Raw genomic sequence first — 15,651 nt, forward strand, 5'->3', positions numbered from 1 at the left:
AAAACAAAAATCCAAATAAAATCTAAATCCAAATAAAAGTTTTATACAAATAAAAAATAGATCCGTATAAAAAATAAAACCAAATAAAAAATTATCTTCATATTAAAAAAATCCATATAAAAATTAAATCCGTATAAAAAATAACTCCAAATAAAACAAATAAATCCCAATTAAAAAAATGAATCTGGAAAAAGTTAAAACTAAATTAAAAAAATAATCCATATTAAAAAAAACCCAAATAAAGAATAAAGCCAAATAAAAAATAAATCCAAATAAAAAATAAATCCAAAATAAAAATATATCCATATAAAAAAAGAAATCTGCATAAAAAATAAATAAAAAAAAATCAATTTAAAAAATCCAATTAAAAAAATCTATATTAAAAATAACTCCAAATAAAAAAAGAAATCCAAATAAAAAAGATAAACCATCATAAAAATTAAATCCAAATAAAAAATAATTCCAAATAAAAAAACCCTCCAAATAAAAAATTAAATCAATCTAAAAATGTAATCCAAATAAAAAAAATCCTAATATAAAAGGAAAATCTGCATGAAAATTAAATCCAAATTAAAAAATAAAACCGTATTAAAAGAAAAAAATCAGAAAAGGAAATAAATCCATCTAAAATTAAATCCACATAAAAAATAAGTCCAAATAAAAAAGGAAAATCATCAGGAAAATTAAATTGAAATTAAAAAATAAATTCATGTTAAAAAAAAAAATCCAAATCAGAAAATAAATCCATCTAAAAATTAAATCCACATAAAAAATGAACCCAAATAAAAAAGCAAAATCAACATGAAAATTAAATCCAAATTAAAGAAATAAATCCATGTTTACAAAAATTCGAATACAAAAATAAATCCATCTAAAAATTAAAATGAATCCAAATAAAAAAGGAAAATCGCCATAAAAATTAAATCCACATGAAAAGTGAATCCAAATGAAAAAGGAAAATCAGCAGGAAAATTAAATCCCAATTAAAATTAAATCCTAATAAAAAAGGGAAAATCAGCAGGAAAATTAAATCCCAATTAAAATTAAATCCAAATAAAAAAGGGGAAAATCAGCAGGAAAATTAAATCCAAATTAAAAAAATAAATCCTTGTTAAAAATAAGTCCAAATACAAAAATAACTCCATCTAAAAATGAATTCCAAACAAAAAAAAACCAACTCCAAATGCAAAGTTAAATTCATCTCAAAATTAAATCCGAATAAAAACCCAACTCCAAATTAAAAAGCAAAACCTCCACACACAGAACATCTCCAAATCAACCTCATAAATGCAAATCGAAAAGCAGTCCCTCTGGAGCCCTTCGGGACACAGGGCAGGGAAAGCGCTGCCCGCGGCTGCTTGAAGAGCGCAGTGAGCTGGAGATGCGCCGGCAGAGCCCTGCTGCTGCCGAGCAAGCTGCCACCGGCGCTGCGGCGGTGCTGAAGGGGCTGCGGGGGTGCTGAAGGGGCTGCGGAGGTGCTGAAGGGGATGCGGAGGTGCAGAAGGGGCTGCGGAGGTGCTGAAGGGGCTGCGGTGGTGCTGAAGGGGCTGCGGTGGTGCTGAAGGGGCTGCGGAGGTGCAGAAGGGGCTGCGAGGGTGCTGAAGGGGCTGCGGGGGTGCTGAAGGAAGGGGCTGCGGGGGTGCTGAAGGGGCTGCGGTGGTGCAGAAGGGGCTGCCGAGGTGCTGAAGGGGATGCGGAGGTGCAGAAGGGGCTGCGGGGGTGCTGAAGGGGCTGCGGTGGTGCAGAAGGGGCTGCCGAGGTGCTGAATGGGCTGCGGTGGTGCAGAAGGGGTTGCGGAGGTGCTGAATGGGCTGCAGTGGTGCTGAATGGGCTGCGGTGGTGCTGAATGGGCTGCGGTGGTGCTGAATGGGCTGCGGTGGTGCTGAATGGGCTGCGGAGGTGCAGAAGGGGCTGCGGTGGTGCTGAATGGGCTGCGGTGGTGCTGAATGGGCTGCGGTGGTGCTGAAGGGGCTGCGGGGGTGCAGAAGGGGATGCGGTGGTGCAGAAGGGGCTGCGGTGGTGCAGAAGGGGCTGCGGGGGTGCTGAAGGGGCTGCGGTGGTGCTGAATGGGCTGCGGTGGTGCTGAAGGGGCTGCGGGGGTACAGAAGGGGCTGCGGAGGTGCTGAAGGGGGTGCGGAGGTGCTGAATGGGCTGCGGTGGTGCTGAAGGGGCTGCGGAGGTGCTGAAGGGGGTGCGGAGGTGCTGAATGGGCTGCGGTGGTGCTGAAGGGGCTGCGGTGGTGCTGAATGGGCTGCGGTGGTGCTGAAGGGGGTGCGGAGGTGCTGAATGGGCTGCGGTGGTGCTGAAGGGGCTGCGGGGGTACAGAAGGGGCTGCGGAGGTGCTGAAGGGGGTGCGGAGGTGCTGAAGGGGCTGCGGAGGTGCTGAAGGGGCTGCGGAGGTGCTGAAGGGGCTGCGGAGGTGCTGAATGGGCTGCGGTGGTGCTGAAGGGGCTGCGGAGGTGCTGAATGGGCTGCGGTGGTGCTGAAGGGGGTGCGATGGTGCTGAAGGGGGTGCGGTGGTGCTGAAGGGGGTGCGGAGGTGCTGAATGGGCTGCGGAGGTGCTGAAGGGGCTGCGGAGGTGCTGAATGGGCTGCGGTGGTGCTGAATGGGCTGCGGAGGTGCTGAAGGGGCTGCGGAGGTGCTGAAGGGGCTGCGGAGGTGCTGAATGGGCTGCGGAGGTGCTGAATGGGCTGCGGAGGTGCTGAAGGGGCTGCGGAGGTGCTGAAGGGGCTGCGGAGGTGCTGAAGGGGCTGCGGGGGTGCTGAAGGGGCTGCGGAGGTGCTGAATGGGCTGCGGGGGTGCTGAAGGGGCTGCGGGGGTGCTGAAGGGGCTGCGGAGGTGATGAAGGGGCTGCGGAGGTGATGAAGGGGCTGCGGAGGTGATGAAGGGGCTGCGGTGCACCCTCCCTGCCAGCGGAACAAGCTGCGTCTAAAGCAGAAGCCAAACCTTGCAGTTCATCTGCCTCCTATTCATAGCTTAGCTGAGCAACGGCTCTCAGCCCAGAGGAGAGCTCTGAGCTAAGTCACCTTTCTCGTCTTTCCTGGCAGCTATTTGAAGTCATCTTTAATGCTGAGAGTTTTTTCCTTAATTATGATTTTAATTCTCTTATTGGGAGCACAGCTGATCAGGGCATTGGATGCTCGCTGAACTGGGGAAAACTCACATAGCTACTTCCCTCTATTGTCTGTGGAGATAGAATCATAGAACCCAGCAGGCTGGCAGAGAGCTCCAAGCTCACCCAGCCCAACCTAGCACCCAGCCCTGCCCAACCAACCAGACCATGGCACCGAGTGCCTTATCCAGTCTTTTCTTGACCATCTCCAGGCACAGCCACTCCACCACCTCCCTGGGCAGCCCATTCCAATGCCAATCACTCTCTCTGACAACAACTTCCTCCTCACATCCAGCCTGAGCCTGCCCTGGCACAGCTTGAGGCTGTGTCCCCTTGTTCTGTTGCTGGCTGCCTGGCAGCAGAGCCCAACCCCACCTGGCTACAGCCTCCCTGCAGGGAGTTAACTAAGGTTGCTTCCAAAAGAAACAACCCAAAAACTCCACCACCACCCAACAAAAAATACCCCCCCGAGGCTTTGCAGAGCTGTCCATGGTTTGGTGGCTCTGCTGCTGTTGGGCTGATGGTTGGGCTCAAGGATCTTGGAGGTCTTTTCCAAGTGGAAGCACTCCAGGGTTCTGTGGTGGGCTGACAGCTAAGCTGCCCCAGCGGTGTGAGGAGCAGCAAAGTGGCTGGGAGCAGCAGGCTGGCACAGGGGCACTGCTCCTGCTTGCCCTGCTCCTGCAGCACGACCACCAGAGATGAGCAGAGGACTGGAGCTGCTCTGCTGTGGGGAGATGCTGAGGCAGCTGGGGCTGTGCAGGCTGCAGAGGAGAAGGCTCCGAGGAGACCTTCTTGGGGCCTTGCAGTGTCTGAAGGGGGCTACAAGAAAGCTGGGGAGGGACTTTCTAGGATGCCAGGGAGTGACAGGACTGGGGGGGATGAAGCAAAGCTGGAAATGGGGAGATTCAACCTGGAGGTTAGGAAGAAGCTGTACAGCATGAGGGTGGTGAGAGCCTGGCAGGGGTTGCCCAGGGAGGTGGTGGAAGCCTGATCCCTGGAGGTGTTTGAGGCCAGGCTGGCTGAGGCTGTGTGCAGCCTGCTCTAGGGTGAGGTGTCCCTGGGCATGGCAGAGGGCTTGGCACTGGCTGATCCTTGTGGTCCCTTCCAGCCCTGATGGATTCTCTGATTCTCTGATTCTGTGTCATCATCAGGCAGGGGGTGGGAAGCAGTTTTCACACCTTCTCCTTCTCCATTCAAACCCATGGGGGGGGGGGGGGAGGGGCGGGGAGAAGAAAGGAATTTGGAGTGCTCTGGAACATCATCTTCCTCTTTCCCCTCATCTTCCTCCTTTTCTTTTCATCTCCTTTCTTCTCCCCCATCTTCCTCCTTTCCTCTCCATCTCCATCCTTTCCCCTCCATCTCTCTCTTTTCATCTCCATCCTTTTCCTCTCCAGCTCCCTCCTTTCAGCACCATCTGCCCCTTTCCCCTCCCACAACTCATTTCCCCTTTCCCCTACACCAAACCCACAGCACCTGGGCTCTGTTGCAGCCTCCTCCCACCCCAGCTGTGGCCACTTTGCCCTCCCTGCCCACTGCCCTATTTAAGCAGCCCCAGGACAGGCAGCAGCCCCAAGCTTGCCCAACTGGGCAGAGGATCCTCCTCCTGTCACCACAGGTGAGTGTCCCTGGTGCACACTGGTGCCTGGTGGAGGGGATCAAAGGCCGGGGGGCCTGGTTGGCCCCCCGGCTAGCTAGGGCTAGGCTTGCTGATTGCTCTGACCTTCCCCCCCCTCCCCCACGGGTGCTGCCTGGGCTGCTGACTTAGGCTGAGCTCTGCTGTGTTTAGCTGCTTCGTTCTGCTCACTTGTGGTGAGCTTAAGGACTTGGCTGAGCTGGCAGCTCCTGGGGCAGCAGTGTAGTGTTGTTGTAGAGGGCTTTGGCAACCAAACCAGTTCTTAGATCATCAAGCCCTGCCTGCAACCCAAGCTCACTATGGCCTTTAAACTGTGTCCCAAAGTGCCATGGCCATGCATTGCTTGAAGACCTCCAGGGAGGCTGACCCCACCACCTGCCTGGGCAGCCTGCTGTGATGTCCAACCACTCCCGCAGCAAAGAAACTGTTCCTCCTCTCTAACCCAAACCTCTTTTTGTCTAGCACCTGACACCGGGGAGAAGAGACCAAGAGGAGCTGGCTGCCACCTCCTTTCAGGGAGCCCTAGAGAGCAATGAGCTCTCCCCTCAGCCCCCTTCTCTCCAGACCCTTCAGCAGCTTCACTGCCTGGACACCTTGCAGCCAGCAGATGTTGTACAGGTTGTAGGGTTAATGGGAATGTTTTCATGAGAGAAACTAGATGCTAGGCTGTGAAAAGAAAACCATGATCATGTTGACTTCACTCTTAGGTTTGCTGAGACACATACAAACCAGGACACAAACAGGTAAGGGAGTCTCTCCCTGGTTTCTGCTCTATTACCTGCTTCTGCCTGACCCTGCACATAACCCAACTCCTCACTTTGCTTCTAACCCCTCCCCTTGCCAAGTCTCCCAATTCATCTTCCATGTAAAGCAGATTCTGGGATGAAAGAGGGGGATGGAAAGAAGATGGAAGAGTGGTTGGGAGCCCCTCCTGGGCACTTTGACTGCTGGGAGGGGTCTTGTGTGTCTGTATTGGTTTTTAACTTGTATATTACTGCCCAGAGCTGTAATGTATTGTAAATATATTGCACTTAGTCTAAGGTACTGTAAATATTTTCTCCTCTCCAGCCTGCACAGCCCCAACTCTCTCAGCCTGTGCTCAGAGCAGAGCTGCTGCAGCCCTCTCAGCATCTTGGTGGCCTCCTCTGCACTGCCTCCAACACTTCCATGTCCTGCTTGTGCTGGGGGCTCCAGAGCTGCCCCCAGGACTGCAGGTGGGGTGTGAGGAGAGCAGAGCCAAGGGGCAGAATCCCCTCCCTTGCCCTGTGCCCACACTGCTCTGGCTGCAGCCCAGCACAGGGTTGTGTCTGGGCTGCACTCACCCTGCAGGCTCCTGTGGAGCTTTGCATCAGCCCAGACCCCCAGGGGCTGTTCCTCAGGGCTGCTCTCAGCCATTCCCCACCCAGCCTGGAGCTGTGCTTGGGATTGCACCCACCCAGGTGCAGGACCTTCCACTTGGCCTTGTTGAATGTCCTGAGGTTGGCCTGGGCACAGCTCTGCAGCCTGCCCAGCTCCCTCTGGATGGATCCCTGCCCTCTAGCAAGGTGACTGTGCCACACAGCTTGGTGCCAGCTGCAGACCTGCTGAGGCTGCACTCGGCCAAGATATACCAAGAGAGAGCAAAACTCCTTCTGAGCTGCTCAGAAGACTTAAGATAACCTCGGCTGGGCTGAGCCCAGGTGCTATGGTCTGTAAATACAATCTGGATGCCTCCTACCCCCAAAAGGCCACAGGTTCTGTGGGCAGGAGTGCACAGATACCTCTGAAGGTGACTGTTTACACTTCATTTCTTTACCAATAAACTGAGTTAATTTAACTCTCCTGCTGCTGACTAAGCAACTGCCTCCACACACATCCCCCCAGCTTGCCTCTCTGAGTGGCAGCAGCACAAAGTGGGTTATGACCCTACTGATCATGAGAGGTGTGGGCTGGGGCCAGGTGACTGCAGTGATGTGATCCACCGGGAAGTAATGCCCTGGGCTCAAGAGATTTCCAGGAAGCCAATTTAAACCTCCTCCTAGTGAGTGTCATGAAAGGGTTAATGAGGGGAAGGTCTGAAAGGCTGCTCAGTGCCTTTGCCTATGTTTTATTCCCTTACAGTTTGTTGTTTATTAACTTAGAGTCACAGAGGCAGAGAATCAGCCCAAGTCTCTCAGCCTGTCCTCACAGGAGACATGTTCCAGTCCCTTCATCATCTTTTCTCCTCTCTCTTGGACTCTCCACAGTAGATCCCTATCTTGATCTGGGGAGCCCAAACCTGGACACAGTATTGCAGCTGTGATCCCACAAGGGCAGAGTAGAGGAGGATGAGAACTCCTCCAGACCTCTGGGACACACCTTTCTTGGTGCACCCCACTGGCCCTCTTGGCCACATTCTGTGCTCCATAACCTCCCTGGAGGTGTTCAAGGTCAGGTTGGATGAGGCCTTGGGCTGGTGGGAGGTGTCCCTGCCTATGGCAGGGGGTTAGAGCTGGCTGAGCTTTCAGGTCCACTTGAACATAAACCCTTCAATGACCATTTGAGGGTTAGGAGGAACAGGACCCATTTGCCCACAGGTCCCTGCTGAGACCTCATCTTGAACACTGCCCTCAGTTTGGGGGTCCCCAGTTGCAGAGGGACAGGGATCTGCTGGAGAGGGTCCAAGGGAGGGCAGTGAGGATGCTGAGGGGCCTGGAGCAGTGCCTGGTGAGGAGAGGCTGAGGGCCCTGGGGCTGCTTAGTCTGGAGAAGAGAAGACTGAGAGGGGATTGAATCAATGTCTCTAAATCTCTGAGGGCTGGGGGTCAGGAGGGGGGGACAGGCTCTGCTCACTGCTGCCTGGCACAGGACAAGCAGCAATGGATGGAAGCTGCAGCACAGGAGGCTCCAGCTCAGCACAAGGGGAAACTTCTTGGCTGGAAGGGTCCCAGAGCCCTGGCACAGGCTGCCCAGAGAGGTTGTGGAGCCTCCTTCTGTGGAGCCTTTCCAGGCCTGTCTGGATGTGTTCCTCTGTGATCTGTGTTAGATAGGATTGTCCTGCTCTGGCAGGGGGGTTGGATTGGATGATCTCCTTGGGTCTCTTCCAGCCCCTATGACCCATTTGTCATCCTCCTGAAGCAGAAATGTTGCTTCACTCTGCCCATTGCTCAAGTGTGTGATGCAGTGCCTAGGACCAGCATTTTTCTGTCCTGATTTGCTCTGCCTCTTTTCCAGGTGCTTTTCCACTTTGGGGTTTTGGGTTTTTTTTGCATAACTCAAGCAGTTTGCCAACAACTTGGGTGTGAACTATCAAAGAAATCCACTCGGTGCCTCTCTGGGCTGGGAGAGTCATTAATCCTGAGGGGTGTGGACTCTGCATGCATTCTTTGCAGGTAGATGGGGTGAAAAACATCACAACTCCTTGAGCAATCTTTTTGAGGCAGCTTGTCCAGACCACACTGCCACTGTGGAACTGGAAACTCTGTGCCATGGGAGGTGGTTCAGGATGTAGCCAAGAGGTCTCCAGCAAAAGCCTAGGATCAAGCAGGCTGGAAAAGAGCTCCAAGCTCATGCAGTCAGATCTAGCACCCAGCCCTGGCCAAGCAACCAGACCATGGCACTCAGTGCCCCAGCCAGGCTTGGCTGCAACACCTCCAGACCATGTTGAAGGCAGTTTCTTTATCTGCTGTTCACAGGCACACAGATGTCAGGGGTTGGAAGGGACTCAAAGGGATCATCCAGTCCAGCCCCCCTGCCAGAGCAGGACCAGACAGCACACAACAACACGCTGAAGATCCCATTCTGTGCTTCTGTGCTCCACAGCCTCCCTGGAGGTGCTCAGGACCAGGCTGGATGAGGCCTTGAGCAACCTGTTCTAGTGGGAGGTGTCCCTGCCTATGGCAGGGGCTTGGAACTGGCTGAGCTTTGAGGTCCCTTCCAACCTAAACCATTCTGTGATTCTACCAACCCAATACCACCAAGGCCACCAAACCACATCCCAAAGTGTCTAAAGACCCCCCCAGCTCCCTGGGCAGCCTGTGCCACTCTTCTGTGCGGTCACATATTGTGATGAGCAAGTTCTATGTCTCAATCCTCTTCCCTCCTCTTTTCACTCTCCTGCTGAAGGAAAAAGACAAAAGACAGAGGGGACAGAAGAGGAATGAATGCCAGAAAGTCCTTTTTGAAGTATTTGTGTCCTTGATGAAGAGTTCTCAGTTTGGCAAGAGCTAAGTCGAGGCACATCAAAGAGGCATCCAAATAAAGAGCAGCTGAATGGAAACCTATGAAGAGGCAGGAGGAACAAACAATCATATCTGTGCATGTGCTGAAGGCATCTGAAAGTGTTTGCAGCAGTAATGTGTGAGGCAGCAGGAAACAGACATTAAAATGGCTTCTTAATTCCCTAAGAGGGGGAAGGAAACCTCCCCAGCAGCTGTTTAAATCATGAATAAACCCTGCTTAAAGCAAGCTGCATCCATTGCCCCCTTGGCATTATGGATTCAGGAGCTTTCCCATCCTCTCTGTTTGGTCATGGATAAGGTGGAAGCTCCTGCTGAGGTACCTGGAGGGAACTGTGCTGGCAACAGAGCCAAGAATGAGAGCACCTCCAGCAGTGATAACTCATGTGGAGAGGGTGAAGGAGCCAGGGCTGACACATGCCTTCTATTTGCTGTCTTTCATTTCCCTCCTGCTTGCAAAGCATTGTTGTGGGGTGTATTTTTTCCTCACTAGAAGGTTGTGTGGCTAAAGATGAGAGAGAAATAACTCACACTGCACTGAGTGATGGCTGGAGGGCTGAAGAATCACAGAATCATAGGACCAAGCAGGCTGGCAGAGAGCTCCAGGTTCAGCCAGCCCTGGCCAAGCAACCAGACCTTGCACTAAGTGCCCCAGCCAGGCTTGGCTGCAACACCTCCAGCCATGGGCACTCCACCACCTCCCTGGGCAGCCCATTCCAATGCCAATCACTCTCTCTGCCAGGAACTTCCTCCTCACATCCAGCCTAGACCTGCCCTGGCACAGCTTCAGGCTGTGTCCCCTTCTTCTGTCCCTGGCTGCCTGGCAGCAGAGCCCAACCCCACCTGGCTACAGCCTCCCTGCAGGCAGCTGCAGGCAGCAATGAGCTCTGCCCTGAGCCTCCTCTGCTGCAGGCTGCACCCCCCCAGCTCCCTCAGCCTCTCCTCACAGGGCTCTGCTCCAGGCCCCTCCCCAGCCTTGCTGCCCTTCTCCAAACACCTTCCAGCACCTCAGCATCTCTCTGCAATGGAGGAGCCCAGACCTGGACCCAGCACTGCAGGGGTGGCCTGAGCAGTGCTGAGCACAGGGGCAGAAGAACCTCCCTTGTCCTGCTGCCCACACTGCTCCTGAGCCAGCAACACTGTCTGGGTTGGAAAACACTTCCAAGGTCATCCAGTTCAAGCAGTAACCCAACACCACCATGGCTACTAAACCATGTCCCCAAGTGCCACAGCCACACCTTTCTTGAGCACTTCCACCCATGGGCACTCCACCACCTCCCTGGGCAGCCTGTGCCAAGCCCTGACCACTCTTACAGCAAAGACATTTTCCCTCATCTCCAACCTAACCTTCCCCTGGCCCAATTCCAGTCCATTTCCTCTCCTTCTGACACCTGAGCCTAGGGAGCAGAGCCCAACTCCCACCTGCCTGCAGTCTGCTTTCTGGGAAGAGACCAATGAGCTCTGGCCTCAGCCTCCTCTTCTCCAGGCTGAACACCCCCAGCTCTCTCAGCTGCTCCTCCCCAGCTCCTTCCTCAGCTTTGCTGCCTTGCTCTGGGTCCACTCCAGCAACAGATGGGCAGGGAAACAGCAGAGGAACCTGAGGTACACACTAGGCAGCAGCAGGAAACAAGAGATCAGTTACAGAATGGCCTCAGGTTTGGGCTCCAATTCTCAAATGCAGTTACCTATGGAAATAATCCACTCTGACAGAGGCACATCCAAGGCAGCTACCACAGGATTTAACTCAGGATCAGCTGCAGGCTGTGCTGCCATCCAGAGAGCCCTGGGCACAGAGCTGGGCACAGAGGAGCCAGAGGAGTTTCAACAAGGACAAGGGCAGAGTCCTGCACCTGGGCAGGGACAATAAACTGCAGCAGTCCAGGCTGGGAGGTGACTGCTGGAGAGCAGCCCCAAGGAGAGGGAGCTGGGGGTGCTGGGGGAGAGCATCCATGGGGCAGCAATGTGCCCTGGGGGCCAAGAGGCAATGGGGTCCTGGGGGGCATTGAGCAGAGTGTGTCCAGCAGAGCCAGGGAGGTTCTCCTGCCCCTCTGCTCTGCCCTGCTGAGACCTCATCTTGAGCACTGCCTTCAGTTTGGGGCTCCCCAGTTGCAGAGGGACAGGAACTGCTGGAGAGGGTCCAGGGCAGGGCAGTGAGGATGCTGAGGGGCCTGGAGCAGTGCCTGGTGAGGAGAGGCTGAAGGCCCTGGGGCTGCTTAGTCTGGAGAAGAGAAGACTGAGAGGGGATTGAATCAATGTCTCTAAATCTCTGAGGGCTGGGGGTCAGGAGGGGGGGACAGGCTCTGCTCACTGCTGCCTGGCACAGGACAAGCAGCAATGGATGGAAGCTGCAGCACAGGAGGTTCCAGCTCAGCACAAGAGGAACTTCTTGCCTGGAAGGGTCCCAGAGCCTGGCACAGGCTGCCCAGAGAGGTTGTGGAGTCTCCTTCTGTGGAGCCTTTCCAGGCCTGTCTGGATGTGTTGCTGTGTGCCCTGAGCTGGATTGTGTGGTCCTGCTGTGGCAGAGGGGTTGGACTGGATGAGCTCTTTGGGTCCCCTCCACCCCTGACACCTGTGACCCTGTGATCCCAGTAGAAAACAGCTCTGACTCTTCTATTCCATTTATATTCTTCCAGCTGAAAATGGATTTGGAAGCTCAGAGCTCTTCCAGAGCTACTCCCAGTGGGTTTCATGCCCAGGAGCCAGCTCACAGCAGCACTGTGGCCTTTGCTTGTTCAGCCCTTTCCGTTGTGACACTGCAAACACTTCTGCTCAGCACCACCCTGGCCACATTTCAGCAAGGAGACAGGATAAAGGCCTTTGCTCTGCTGATATCCCCTCCCAGGCATCCAAACTTGAGGGACCCCTGCAGTACATGGTTTAGAGCTCACACGTGGGGATGGATTTTTCTGGCCCTGATGCTGCCTGCCAGGCTGTCACTATCAGTCACTAATGGCTTTCATGGAGGGGATGAAAGGTCCAGGGTAGCACTCATGTGGCTCTTTTGCAAATGCCCTGAGGTTTCTCTGCATTGCTTTGGGTTTTGTTTTATCTCCATCTGAGTGTGACAAAATGTGGCAGACAGGAGGGCACCGCTGAATGCCTCTGAGTCAGTTTCACATGTGCTGAACACAAGGTGCTTGGAGATGGGGCTGTGGAAAGCAGCACAGAGAGACCTGCCTTTGCCTTAGCCCCTGCCTGATAATGTGGCACTGGGAATCAGAGAATGGTTGCATGATTGAAGGATTCAATCACTGAATCATTGAATCACTGAAGGATTGAAGGATTCAATCATTGAATCATTGAAGGATTGAAGGATTACATCATTGAATCATTGAAGGATTGAAGGATTCAATCATTGAATCATTGAAGGATTGAAGGATTACATCATTGAATCATAGAATCAGTCAGGGCTGGAAGGCACCACAAGGCTCAGCCAGCTCCAACCCCCTGCCATGCCCAGGGACACCTCACCCTAGAGCAGGCTGCACACAGCCTCATCCAGCTTGGCCTGAAACACCTCCAGGGATCAGGCTTCCACCACCTCCTTGGGCAACTCCTGCCAGGCTCTCACCACCCTCATGCTGAGCAACTTCATAGAATGGTTTAGGTTGGAAGGGAGCTCAAAGCTCAGCCAGTTCCAACCCTCCTGCCATAGGCAGGGACACCTCCCACTAGAGCAGGTTGCTCAAGGTCTCATCCAGCCTGGTCCTGAGCACCTTCAGGGAGGTTGTGGAGCACAGAAGCACCCAATGTGATCTTTGATCACATTGGGTGCTTCTGTGCTCCACAACCTCCCTGGGAAACCTGTGCCTGTGTCTCAGCACCCTCAACCTGTGCATCCTCTGCACTGCCTCCAACATTTCCATGTCCTTCTTGTGCTGGGGACTCCAGAGCTGCCCCCAGGACTGCAGGTGGGGCCTGAGGAGAGCAGAGCCAAGGGGCAGAATCCCCTCCCTTGCCCTGTGCCCACACTGCTCTTGCTGCAGCCCAGCACAGGGTTGCTCTCTGGGCTGCACTCTGCTGGAGCCTTCTCTTCTCCAGGCTGCTGAGCCCCAACTCTCTCAGCCTTGTCCTCACATCAGAGCTGCTGCAGCCCTCTTATTCCTAACATCCAGCCTGACTCTCCCCATTTCCAGCTTTGTTCCATCCCCCCCATTCCTATCACTACCTGGCAGCCTACCAAGTCCCTCCCCAGCTTTCCTGCAGCCCCCCTGAATAGACTTCAAGGTCACATACCCTGCAAAAAGCCTCTGCCCATCCCAGCAACTGACTCCTTAGCTACATCCTAGCACTCCTGAAAGGCCAGCAGGCATTTCCCCCCTCCCCTTCTCTGGGAATCAGTAGCTGTTATCTGGCAGACACCATTTCCTACTCAGGCTTTTTGCTCAGGGTGAGCAGGAGGCAGGTTTGCTGAGGGGCAGGACTATTTTTGGCCCAGCAAGCCCTGGTGTTGCTATGTGCTCTCAGATTGCCTGGCAGATAGGCACACAATGGAGGCAAAGAGCTGAGCTGCCAAGCTGAGAGCACTCTGTGGTTTCCTGCAGGGCTGCCTGTTTGTGTCTCTCTCTGCACGTGTGCACCACGCAGGCAGAATGAAAGCTTTGGGTCCCGTCCCCCCCCCCCCAGATAGGCTTCTCAGAGGCAAAAATAACAACCAGCCCAAAGAAGAAGGTGGCCACATCCTGCATCCTCTCAACCTTCTCCATTAAAATGCTGCCCAGAAGCCTTCAGCAAGCTGCAGCAAACCTTTGACACCCTCTGCCACAAGCAGCTCCTGGCACAGCTGGCAGCTCCTGGCTGGGACAGATCCACTCTGGGATGGGTCAAGAACTGGCTGCAGGGCAGGGCCCAGAGAGTGGTGCTGAATGGGGCCACATCCAGCTGGCAGCTGGCACCAGTGGTGTGCCCCAGGGAGCAGTGATGGGCACAGTCCTGTTCAGTGTCTTTATTGATGATGTGGAGCAGGGGATTGAGTCCAGCAGCAGTGAGTTTGCAGATGACACCAAGCCAGGAGCAGCTGTGGAGCTGTTGGAGGGTAGCACAGCCCTGCAGAGGGACCTGGCCAGGCTGCATGGGTGGGCAGAGGCCAAGGGGATGAGACTGAACAAGGCCAAGTGCAGGGTTCTGCACTTTGGCCACAACAACCCCAAGCAGCACTGCAGGCTGGGGCCAGAGAGGCTGAGAGCAGGCAGGCAGAGAGGGAGCTGGGGGTGCTGGCAGAGAGCAGCTGCAGAGGAGGCAGCAGTGCCCAGGTGGGTATCAGAGCCAATGGTCTCTCCAGCCACTGTTAGTGTCCACCATTCTCCCACAGCCTCTTGCAAGCTCCCATGGCACTAACCAACTGTGCCATCGAGCAACAGCCTGGCTCTGGCACCCCAACCACCATGTTCTGGCCCTAAGTGACAACAGAGATGTCCCTTTCCAGACACAGGGGTGGGGAAGAGTGGGAACCTGCTCTGCTTCTGACAACGATTCTTCAGCCTGGTACCTTTTGTCCTTCCCAAACCCCTCTTTTGGAGTGGGTAGAGTTGTGATCCCCCTTCCTCCACAACTCCTTTGGGATGCCCCTGTGTGAAGTCCTCCTCTGGGTTAGACCATTCTGCCCTGCAGCTTTGGTTTGAGGTTTGTGATGGACTTTTCAGACTTTGCCTTCAAAGGTTTTGCTTCAGGATGGACTTCAATTTCACTCTTTCACTTCTCTTCTTCTTCTTCTCCCTGCAAGGCAAATGAAATCAAGGGAAAAACCCCACAGGTTCTTTCTTCCACTGAAGCTAATCCAAGCAATGACATCAGCCTTAATTCTGTAAAGTCCTTCGTGCTAGAGCTGGACTCAACCCAGCAGGAATGTCCCCTGAAGAGATCCTTTTCTGAAGAAGAAGAGGAGGAGGAGGAGGAGGTGCCCCTGAGAGAAGGAGACATCAGTCTTCATTTCAGCACTTTGGCTCTTGTCAGTGCTGAGATGCTTTAGTTTCCCCCCCCCCCCCAGCAGGACATACCTCAGCTGTGACTCCAGACTGGAAGTGCTCTGATGTTGTTGATGGTGGAAAAAGGGAAATCCCAGCTTGGAAAAGCTTCAAATCCTCAACAGTTCAGAGGTTCAAAGGTTCAAAAAACTCAAATCTACTCAAACAGATCTCTTGGGCATACTGCAAAACAACCAACCAACCAACCCAAGGTCTTAGCTCAGGCTTGAAAGAGGAGGGCAAATCCCTGAGCAGGCAGAAAAGGAGAACCTGACATTTACTTAGGACTCTCCAACCAGGCTGCCCTTTCACAGCCAAGTGCTGGTCAGGTTGGAGAGTGATGGAGCTCAGAACCAGCTGCAGACCACCAAGGGAACTTCCATGGCCTATGAAGTGCCTTCAAGTCCTTAAATGCAGGGACTATATGGAAATAGAGACACTGGCACAGGTGGAGGGTGGTGAGACACTGACAGAGGTTTCCCAGGGAGGTTGTGGAGCACAGAAGCACCCAATGTGATCAAAGATCACATTGGGTGCTTCTGTGCTCCACAACCTCCCTGAAGGTGCTCAGGACCAGGTTGGATGAGGCTTTGAGCAACCTGTTCTAGTGGGAGGTGTCCCTGCCTATGGCAGGGGGGGTTGGAACTGGCTGATCCTTGAGTTCCCTTCCAATCTAAACCATTTCATGCTTCCAGGATCACTACATGGAATGGCTGCCTGCAAAGAACAGGAGCTTTTGGGTTTTGA

At 53.2% G+C, this 15,651-nt stretch overlaps 1 long non-coding RNA gene across 1 annotated transcript; it reads left to right on the top strand.

Moving 5' to 3' along the window:
- The first annotated feature begins 5,303 nt into the window (after nt 1-5,303).
- LOC135181515 (uncharacterized) lies at nt 5,304-9,232 on the top strand. The gene is made up of 3 exons (XR_010304900.1): nt 5,304-5,364; nt 5,454-5,489; nt 8,829-9,232. It is a non-coding gene; the product is annotated as an uncharacterized LOC135181515 (long non-coding RNA).
- The last annotated feature ends 6,419 nt before the right edge of the window (nt 9,233-15,651 follow it).

Source organism: Pogoniulus pusillus, chromosome 15, assembly GCF_015220805.1.
Source record: "Pogoniulus pusillus isolate bPogPus1 chromosome 15, bPogPus1.pri, whole genome shotgun sequence".
Taxonomy (NCBI): domain Eukaryota; kingdom Metazoa; phylum Chordata; class Aves; order Piciformes; family Lybiidae; genus Pogoniulus; species Pogoniulus pusillus.